Source organism: Cucurbita moschata, unplaced genomic scaffold (genome assembly GCF_002738365.1).
Source record: "Cucurbita moschata cultivar Rifu unplaced genomic scaffold, Cmos_1.0 Cmo_Scf00016, whole genome shotgun sequence".
Lineage (NCBI taxonomy): Eukaryota > Viridiplantae > Streptophyta > Magnoliopsida > Cucurbitales > Cucurbitaceae > Cucurbita > Cucurbita moschata.
The window spans coordinates 4843932-4855077 of NW_019268532.1; positions in this window are offsets into that span (position 1 = coordinate 4843932).

An 11146-nucleotide genomic window follows, 5' to 3' on the forward strand; every position below is an offset into this window, starting at 1 on the left:
AAAAAAAAAAAAAAAAAAAAAAAAAAAAAAAAAGAGAGAGAAAAAGGGGGAACTCCTTAAATCTTGCCGGAAATCACGGGATTTCCGGTGAGGCAATTGCCAGCCAAGGCGTATTAATGCGTATTAATGCGTATTAAACCCTAGCTACCTTAGTAGCCGCCCTTTCCTTTTTGAGTGACTGTCATACCTGTGAGGGAGGAGCCGAAGGGTTTAGGTGAGATCGAAAACGTCGCGAGACTTCAGATCGGGTTCAATAACGCCGCGAGCTTTAGGTAGGAGCAGGCGCTAGTGTATGGCGGGCAAGGGAGGACAGACGCGTCACCGGAGATGGACGAACGACGACGCTTCCACAGGTGACAGCAGCCAAGCCCGTGATAGGGCTATTGAGGCATTCGGGCGGGGAAGACAAAGTGGTGGGCGCGGGTCGACCCTCGGCATTTCGCGGGTCGTCTCGGCTGGCGTGCAGCCCACACCTCGCAGGCCGCGCTCAGACACCACCATGGGGCCTCATTCCTTTTCGGCCCAAACCAGAGGTGCGCCCAGAAACCCTGCGCCGTTAGGGTTCTTCGCAGGCCGTCGGTTCGGCTCCACCAGCGGCTCGACTAGGTTGGCTCGGCTGTGCGGCTTGGCGGCGCGGCTCGACAGCTTGGCGGCGCAGCTCGGCGGCTCGACAACCGAATAGCATCCCGGTTTTTAGGTTTTTAACCCTTCTAGAGCCATTCCCACCCTTGTTCCAGCCATCTGAGGAGGTAGTTAGGCGCTGGAGTCAGCATTGTGGGTGACTTCGGCCAAGGCCAAGGAGGTAAGTAACCTTACTGTTGGCGTTAGTTATGTATGTATGTTGGTGCGTGCCCTGTGGCCCTTACATGCCCCATATGTTGTTGCTGTATGCTAGGTTAGATGTTTCTTGCCGTGAAATGCTATATGCATGCTTTGTTTATGTATATGATGCTTGCAGTGAATTGCTATGTATGCCATGTTTATGAATATGATGTTGTGACGCGTTTTGTCGCCCTGTATGTATGATGAGCTTGATTGACATGTCATGATTGTGATGAGAACCCCACATGCCATGAATAAGATGACTAGTATGCTAGGATATGCTTGCTCAATGTGGACCCGGTTATGCTATGTTATGCTTGCCTACTGTGAACCCGGTTATGCTATGTAATGCGGCGAGGGGATGGAGCGTCGTAGGTGTAATGCCATGGAGGTAAACCTTAAGAACCTCATGCACGCTATGGTTATGTACTTGGGGCACTCCCCCGTTATGCTACTGATGGTATGGATGCGTATATTCGATATTGTGTTCGCCACGATATCATGCAGGCCCTCCTTTGTCCGTGGCGTCCGGTATTGTATGTCATACGTACCCGACCAAGCCAGGCCCAGGGAGTTCGCTTGCGAGCTTGCCTGGTGGGCCCACAGTCACACACGTGGGCCATGTGTGGGAAATTACCATGCATCCACCCCCGCCCGGACAAGGCAAGGGCCTAAGGCCATGGGAAGGAATGGAAGACAAACCTCTCTCTCAGTTCCGTTCTTCTAGCAGTGTGCGGCATGTATGGTAACGATGTGTGACATGTATGGGTATTTCTGTGTGACATGTATGGGTATTTTCTGTGTGACATGTATGTGTGTTGCGTGCGTCATGTATGTGTATCATGTGCGACATGTAGATGTACTGTGTGCGACTGCTTGTATCCGAATGTATGAATATATGCTTAACCCCAACAGTGGGGCGACTTACTGGGTATTTTTATATAATACTCAAGCCACGTGCTACCAATATTTTTCAGGAAAGGGCAAGGCTCCCATGTACGGGTGACGGTGGAGGAGGTGAAGGGCCATGGAAATCTTGAGGAGAGCTTGTTGTGTCGTAGTGCCTGTTGGATTCTCTCGGGTTCTTAGTTTTGCGAATTGTTTCCTTTAGTCTCTGTTGATTACTTCTAGGTTAGGTTGTCGCAAATTGATTTTCCTAGGTAGGAACTGCTTAAACTGATGAATGCATTTTCGTGAACGAGACTGTTCCATGTGAACCCTTATCCTGTTGATTTGACGAGTATAAGGTAACGTCGCTAATTAGGGTGGAGAAAATTAGGGGCGTTACAGCCTCATCAAAGGACTCTGATTCTCCTTCGTCAGTCAGCAACAGATAATGTAATGAGGCTGAATATCTATCTGGTGCTCTGGTAGTTCTGGATGATCAACACCTGCTCAGGTGCAACTTGCTCCACGCCTGGTTCTTCAGCAATAGGATCAGGAGTTTCTTGAGCTTCTATTGTACCATCACTGCGTGAATTTTCCTGCCACTCAAGTTCAACTCCCACTTGCTTCGTAGTCTCAGAGTTTATCTTCTCTCTGTCCTTGTACATGACATTTTCATCAAAGGTCACATCACAGTGTCTTAGGATCTTCATATTTTTCTCATCCCAAAACCTATACCCGAACATGTCAGAGCCATAGCCTATGAAGTAGCATTTCACAGCCTTAGCATCAAGCTTATCTCTCTTCTCTAGATCAACATGAACATACGCAGTACAACCAAAGGTTCTTAAGTGAAAGTACTTGAGTTCTTTTCCTGTTCATACTTCTTCGGGCAATTTGAACTTCAAGGGTACTAATGGCCCTCTATTAATCAAATATGCTGCTGTGTTCACAGCATCAGCCCAGAATGTCTTTGGTAGTCCAGAATGAATCCTCGTGCTTCTTGCTCGCTCATTCAATGTTCTGTTCATCCTTTCTACAATGCCATTTTGTCTTGCCTTACTGGGAATTGTTCTTATTAACCTAATTCCCTCAGCTGCACAAAATGTTATAAACTCTAATTTGATGTACTCTCCTCCATTGTCAGACCTCAGGCATTTGATCTTCAAGCCGGTCTGATTTTCAACTTCAGCTTTCCACTTCTTGAAGGTGGTGAACACATCTGACTTGTGTTTCAGAAAGTAAACCCATACCTTCCTGCTGAAGTCATCGATGAAGGTGACATAGTACCTTGATCCACCAAGTGATGAAACTAGAGATGATCCCCAGACGTCTGTATGGACCATTTCCAACCGCACTTTCTTCGGTTCTCTGGCAGCCTTTGTGAAACTAACTCGTTTCTGTTTGCCCATAACGCAGCTCTCACAAAGACCCATATCAACAGATTTTAAGCCTTCTAAAGCTCCTTTCGTAGTCAGCATCTTCATTCCTTTGACGCTCATATATCCAAGTCTATTGTGCCATAGACTTGAATTGGAAGCACTCTCAGCAGCAGCAGTCATGTTTATACACTCTGTAGTAGTGTATAAGATTCCGGATTTTGTGCCACGTGCAACAACCATGGCGCCCTTCACAATCTTCCAGGAACTCTTTCCAAACTCTGCTGCATAGCCTGTGCTATTCAACTGACCAATAGAGATCAGGTTCTTCTTGAGACCAGGAATGTATCTGACATCTTGTAATGTCCATTGATTTCCTGCTGGAGTTTGTATGGAGACATCTCCCTTTCCTTCAATGTCCAAGGTTTTGTTGTCGGCAAGATACACCTTCCTGAAATTTCCTGATTTGAAATTTTGAAACAATTCCTTACTTGGAGACGAATGGAACGATGCACCTGAATCCAAAATCCAGGATTCAGCTGGGTTGTCCACACTAAGGATTAAAACGTCCTCAGCATCTTCTGTTGTATATATAGAATCATCATCATCTTCAGATTTATGATTCTGCTTCTTCTTCAGTTTTGTACAATCTGTCCGAAAGTGTCCTTTTCCCCCATAGCTCCAACACGTTACATTGGGTTTGTTTGGAGATTTTCCCCGGTTCTTTGATTTTGAACGCCCATGTTTGTTTGAGCTCTTTGATTTGCTTCTTCCCCTTCGATCAACACTGAGAGCATTGCCTGATAAATCTCCAGTTTCCCGTTTGCGAATACTTTCGCTGAGAACTACATCTCGAATTTCATCAAACTTTAGTTTATCAGATCCTCGGGAACTGCTGATTGCGGCAACAACAGTATCTCATGACTCGGGTAAGGATGACATCAAAATCAACGCTTTAATTTCATCTTCGAAATTAATTTCCACCGAACCCAGTTGACTTATGATCATATTGAATTCATTTATATGATCAGCAACACGTCCACCTTCAGACATCTGTAGATTGAACAATCTACGCATCAAATACACCTTGTTCATAGCCGACGGTTTTTCATACATATTTGACAGCGCCTTCATCAGATCTGACGTTGTCTTCTCCTTGATGATGTTAAACGCCACGTTTCTGGATAGCGTCAACCGGATCATCCCTAAGGCTTGTCGATCCTTGAGCTTCCACTGTTCCGTGGTCATGATATCCGGCTTCACCCCCAGCAGAGGTTCGTGAAGATCTTTCTGGTACAGATAATCTTCAATCTGCATCTTCCAGAAACCGAAATCGGATCCATCGAACTTCTCAATTCTAATCTTTGAACTTTCCATCTTACAGATCATGGTGAATTTTGCCTAGCTCTGATACCAATTGTTAGGATCGCACAACAACGCACACGCTTGATCTAGATGAAAACAAAGAACAGGATAGAGAAAATTGCAAGGAGAACTCTGGCTAAAAGGATTTTTATTGATGACTTCAGGTATGTACAACAAGAAAGAGTACAGAGAATTGAAAGTACATTTTCAAAGCTCTATTGGACGGGATATATATATGGTTCAGTCTACTATATATAGCTTTACCAGATTTAACCATCTACTATATATAGCTATTTACCATATATAGCTTTACCAGATATAGCTTTACCATATATGGCTTTACCAAATATAGGTTTACTGAATATAGTCGTTGACCAAGCTATAAATACAGGGAGCAGACTTCATAACCTAACACCCATGTGACAACGACGACGGCATCGGACACCTTAGGATCGTGGCACATGCATAGGGTAGTTGGTTGTTTTTTTTCCATTTCTAGTATACTGTAGAATATGATGAGATGTATTTGCATAATAAACCTTAGGGTAGAATAAATTATTCATTCTTGGTTTTGTTGCTTTTCCTGTCTTTCAATAATGTTTCCCTTTTTCCCTTGTAATCTTTTTTTTTTTTTTTTTTGAGGTAATAAAAAGGCGAGTGCGAATAGCATTCATGAATAGGGCCCATTAAATGTACAACGGGGACAGAATTTTCTCAATTACCTCATTTCAAAGTATAGTAATGACCTTAGACTAAATAGGTAAAATATTAGGGTCGTTACATCACAAACCTATCTCTTTCTACCCATAACCTAACCGTATTCTTTCATCAATCTCTCCTATCCATAGCACTCCGGTATGTAACCTAACTCTAACGTTTCATGAACGTATCTTACTCCTATCGTTACATTTCGTTTCGTGCATCCTTCTCGTACCCTATCTCAAACATATCCTTGAGCACATCGTACCATAATTATTATCATACAAACCACATATTATAACATAACATAACATGTAGGAAGCATATCGATCCACAGACAATTCACACATATCAATATATATGACACGTGCAGAACCACAGGGCACGTGTCAACATCAAATATAACCATGCCGATAGTAAGGTCACTTACTGAGTATTTCTTTAAATACTCAAGCCATGTGCTACTACATTTTTCAGGTTAAGGCAAGGCATTCCTGTACGGCTGACGACGGCATCGCAACTCAAGATCATGGCACATCCATAGGATAGTGGTATTTATTTTCTTAGACTTAGGATAGAATAGGATGTTTTAAACTTAAACGCTTATTTATTTTATTTCGGGTCTTTTGTTGTGTCGTTTTAAAGATGTTTTCGAAATACGTAAGTCCATGGCTGTGTTTTAAGATAAAGGTTATGTTTTATGGAATTTAAATGAAGTCTTCTGCATTCAATGTTTATGGTATGTATACAGTAGCGACCTTAAATTAAGTAGAAAATTTCGGGTCATTATAGTTGGTATCAGAGCCAGTCATTGGACGATGTGTCGGCCTTCTCGCTGTTCCTCGAAGGGGGGTAGACACGAGGCGGTGTGCCAGTAAGGACGCTGGGCCCCAAAGGGGGGTGGATTTGGGGGCGGTTCCACATCGATTGGATAAAGGAACGAGTGCCAGCGAGGACGCTGGGCCCTGAAGGGGGGTGGATTGTGATGTCCCACATTGGTTGGGGAGGAGAACAAATCACCATTTATAAGGGTGTGGAAACCTTCCCCTAGCAGACGCGTTTTAAAACCTTGAGGGAAAGCCCGAAAGGGAAAGCCCGAAAGGGAAAGCCCAAAGAGGACAATATCTGCTAGCGGTGGATCTGGGTCGTTACACATTGACTTAAGTTAACTAGGTAAGTGGCTTTACTATCGGCATAGTTATATTTGATGTTAACACATGCCCCGTGGTTATGTACGTGTCATATATATTGATATGTGTGAATTGTTTGTGGACCGATATGCTTATGATATGTTATGTGTAAGTTATAATATGTGAACTATATGATAATAATTACAATACGATGTGTTTAATGATATGTTTGAGATAAGATACGAGAAGGATGCACTACATTCATGAAACGTTAAAGTTAGGTTACATACTGAAGTGCTATGGATATGAGAGATTGATAAAAGAATACTGTTAGGTTATGGGTAGAAAGGGATAGGTTTGTGATAGATTGATAGAACGATAGTGTCAGGATACGTTACTGTGATGATATGACTAAGGTACATTCATGTAACGATATGACTGTGATAGGTATAAGAACGTTAAGGCTATGATAAGTTAGGGAACAATATGACCATGAGGTGTTTACGACATGATATGATTATGGTACGACATGTGTATGACGGATATATATATGTTATCATATGATATGAAAATGATATGAAACATGTTATGCTACGAAATATGTGATAAATTGAGATGTTTATGATATAATACATTGTGATGCAATATGTTATGGTATGATATGTATATGATGAACTGTTATATTAAAAGCATAGAACGTTATGTTATGTCTCTTAAATTGTGTGTATACAACATGATATGAATGACATGAAATCATAATAAATGACATAAAATATAACCCCGTTATAATTATGTATGATATGAGAATTGAAGAATGGGAAACGATATGATATGAATGATGAATGATATCTAAAATGATATGAAAGACGATATAATATGTAAAGAATGCTAACGGGGTTGTATTGAATGATAATGAAAACATTTTCATTCATATCATTTATCGTGATTTCATGCCACTTATCGTGATTTCATGTCATTCATATTATGTTGTATACACACAATTTAGGAGACAGAACGTAACGTCTCATGCTTTTAACATAACATTGCATCATATACATACATACCACATGTTGCATCACAATATATCATATCATAAACATGTCAATTTATCACATATCTCTATCATAACGTATTTCATATCATGTGACAACATATATATATATCCGTCATTTACATGTCTTATCATAATCATATCATATCATAAACACTTCGTGGTCATATCGTTCTCTAACTTATCATAGTCTCAACGTTCTTATACCTATCACAGTCATATCGTTACATGAATGTACCTTAGTCATATCATCACAGGAACATATCCTAACGCTATCGTTCTATCAATCTATCACAAACCTATCCCTTTCTACTCATAACCTAACCGTATTCTTTTATCAATCTCTCATATCCATAGCACTTCAGTATGTAACCTAACCTTAATGTTTCATGAATGTATCTTACTCATATCGTTACATTTCGTTTTGTGCATCATTCTCGCATCCTATCTCAAACATATTATTGAATACATTGTACCGTGATTATTATCATACAATTTACATATCATAACATATACATAACATATACATAACATATCATAAGCATATCGATTCATAAATAATTCACACATATCAGTATATATGACACGTGCAGAACCACGGGCACGTGTCAATATCAAATATAACCATGCTGATAGTAAGGTCACTTACCTGGTTAACTTAAGTTATTGTCACGAATATATCCTTAATGAAAGTTCGATTCTGTCCTTTGAAATCCAAGTCAACCTATGTGAGCCCATGACATCAATTTCAAGTTTAAATTCTATAAAATTATTTTTCTGATTTACATTGGTCTATTGTTAAAAGTCTTGAAATTTTATATCTATAATTATGTTTTTATTAAAAATCTTATTTGCTATGGTTATTATTATATAAAAATGTTATAGAGTTATCTCAAGTCATTCCTGCTTTACTGCTATTTACATTTCACCTTATATTTAGTTTAAGTTTTTAATTATGGAATCTTTCTTCTTTTTTTTCCTTTATCTATATTTACTCTATTATCTTTTAATTTTATTCACATGTATTCCAAATTTCTATATTTACTCTATTATCTTTTAATTTTATTCACATGTATTCCAAATTTCTAAATTTTTAGCGGATCCTCTTTCCAAATCTTTCCTTGTTTCCTTTTCTTCTCATTTGGTTAACACTTAATTTTATTCACAAATTTTCTTGCCATTTTATTTTTAATCAATTCATTTGTCTACTCTAACTATTTACTAGAATTCATATAAATGATTGACATTTAGTTTCCAACTCAAAGCTAAATACTTTTGAAAGTGATCCTAACTTTTTTTAGTGGGCATTTGAAGAGTTGGAAGTTTGTTTTGTGTAGAGATTATAAATAAGCACAAATGATATATAAAAGACAGTTTTTTTTTTTTTACGAATGAAATTAAGCTAAGCTTAGACTTTTACCTTTAGAAATTTGAGCCTCATCTTTGCCATTTCTGAGTTCAATGCAATTTTTGTGGTAGATTGCATTTAAGCCATTCAATAAGTGTTGATGAAGTTCGATTGTGGAGTGAATTAATTTTGTATAAAGTGTTAATTTTTTTTTTATGGAAAGGTTCTTGCTTTGAAAAGTTTGGATCATTGGGCTCAGGATTAGAATTGTTTTATAATCACTTTCCTAATTTTCTAAGAGAGTGAGGGTAGTTCTTAAAATCCAAATTTTGTATAAGTGTTAATTTCTTTGATGAAAAGATTCTTGCTTTTTGGATCATTGAACTCAGGCTTAGAATTGTTTTATCAATCTTTCCTAGTTTTCTAGGTGGAGTGAGGGTAGTTCTTGAATTTGCCAAAAAAAAATTTAGGCTAATTTCTCAAATTCCATATCTTTGGTGCCATTTTTAGAATCCAAGGCTATTTTTCCAACTTCAAGCTGTAGGGCTACTTTTTCTAAATTCCTTTTTTTTTTTTTTTATAAATATATATCCATTTCTTTCCCTATTTTCAACTTTCTCTTCTACAATGCCTAAATTCTCAACCAAATTAAAAATAAAAAGACATTACTTTAATCCATTAAAAATTGAATTACATAGAAATTTAGATATTTTAGAATGTATAGTAGGATAGAGTCACATAAACTTGATGATTGAGGTACAACTAGAGAAATCATAAGATGTTATATTGAAAAATCTAGGGTCGAGACTTTAGATTATTTTTCGCAGAAATTTATGAACACATATGTTGAGTATATGAGTGAAGTAGTGTGTAATTGTAAGGAGCTATAAAAAAACAATAACATTCTAAGTAAAGAGCTATAAAAAAGTAGAAAAAAAGGGATCCCAACCCATTCCTGTTCATCTTTATTAATAATAATTTGAATATATCTTTTAATAAAATTAGGAGAGGCGCCTTCAAAAAGACAAAAGATAATGGAGATAGGGAAAAAAATGGTGTCGTTCCATCGTTCATTTCCCTTCATTCAAGCTTCTCTTCTTTCTTCTCCCCTTCATCTTCATTTAATTGTTCGAGCATCTTCATGGTTTGAGCACATTAGATGAGCATCCGCTATCCGAACTTCTCTTTTTGAGCATCTCTACGATTTGAGCAACTCCACTGACGATCCATCTATTACTCAAGATTAATCTCTTAAGACATTAAAATTTCTCATTCTTTCTTATTTTTCTCTTCTTTTTTTTTTTTTTTTTTAAACCTTTCTCCATTTCGGGCTTTACTTTTGCCAATATTGACTACCATTTTTCGTCTCTCTTTTAATTCTCTCTCTATCGATCTTTTCAAGTAATGGTTCAACTTTATTGTTTTCTCCCTCATTTCATTTTCTTCATAAAAGGTGCAATAAAAATTAATTATAAAAGAAATCTGTATGCTTAGTCAACATCAGTTCAATGTATAGCATCATTAGGTCGAAGAGATTGCGAGTTGCAAAGTTAACATCTAGTTTTTTTTTTAGTATTGTTATGAGTTTCTCAACCACAATCTATAAAGATTCTTCGTTCCTTGTGATAATAAAAACATGCATGCATAAGGGGAGCTTGGACAACTGAAAAATAGACTCAAGAAACAATGAACTACTTGGAGCAGAAATATTAAGATTTACCATTATTAATCTTTTTTTTAAAAAAAAAAAAAAAAAAACTATGAACAACTTTTCCATTTCCAGTTTTTTGGCATGTTAGAATGGTTGTGTTTGTCTGATTGAATGCTATATTTTAGTTGTTGATTCACCATTTCGATTTAACCACTTGTTAGCGAGTAATTTCAAGTTTTATTACAACTTTCTTTTACTTTTAACTTGGATTGGAATTAGTTGTTGTACAGCTCTTCTCTCTAAGGGAACAAAATTAATTTTACACCAATCCCTCAATGTACCTGTAACTTTTTTTTTTTTTTTCCAAACTTGTTAGTGTACTTTGTATTCCATTCAATTTTGTTTGATCTTATTCCATCATCTCCCTTCATGTTAAATACAATTTAAACATGAAAGTGGTGATAATAATATTTTCTATTTCGTGTAGTTAATGGATAAGCATTCTAGGAAGGAAATCATTGATTTAATAGAATTTATCTCTTTTTTAAAAGGTTGAAATCATTGATTTAATAGAATTTATCTCTTTTTTAAAAGGTTGAGTTAAGAACTCTTTAAAAAACTTTTTAATTTCTTATTTTCAATAATCCAAGAATGATGGTTATTTTTAGTGATTTTTTCATTTGATTTATGTACTTCAAAGATTGTTGTTGGGAAGATCAAGTGGTGATTTTTTCATTTGATTTATGTACTTCAAAGATTGTTGTTGGGAAGATCAAGTGTGTTCTAAGACAATGAGATGTATGTAGGTTCTACTCG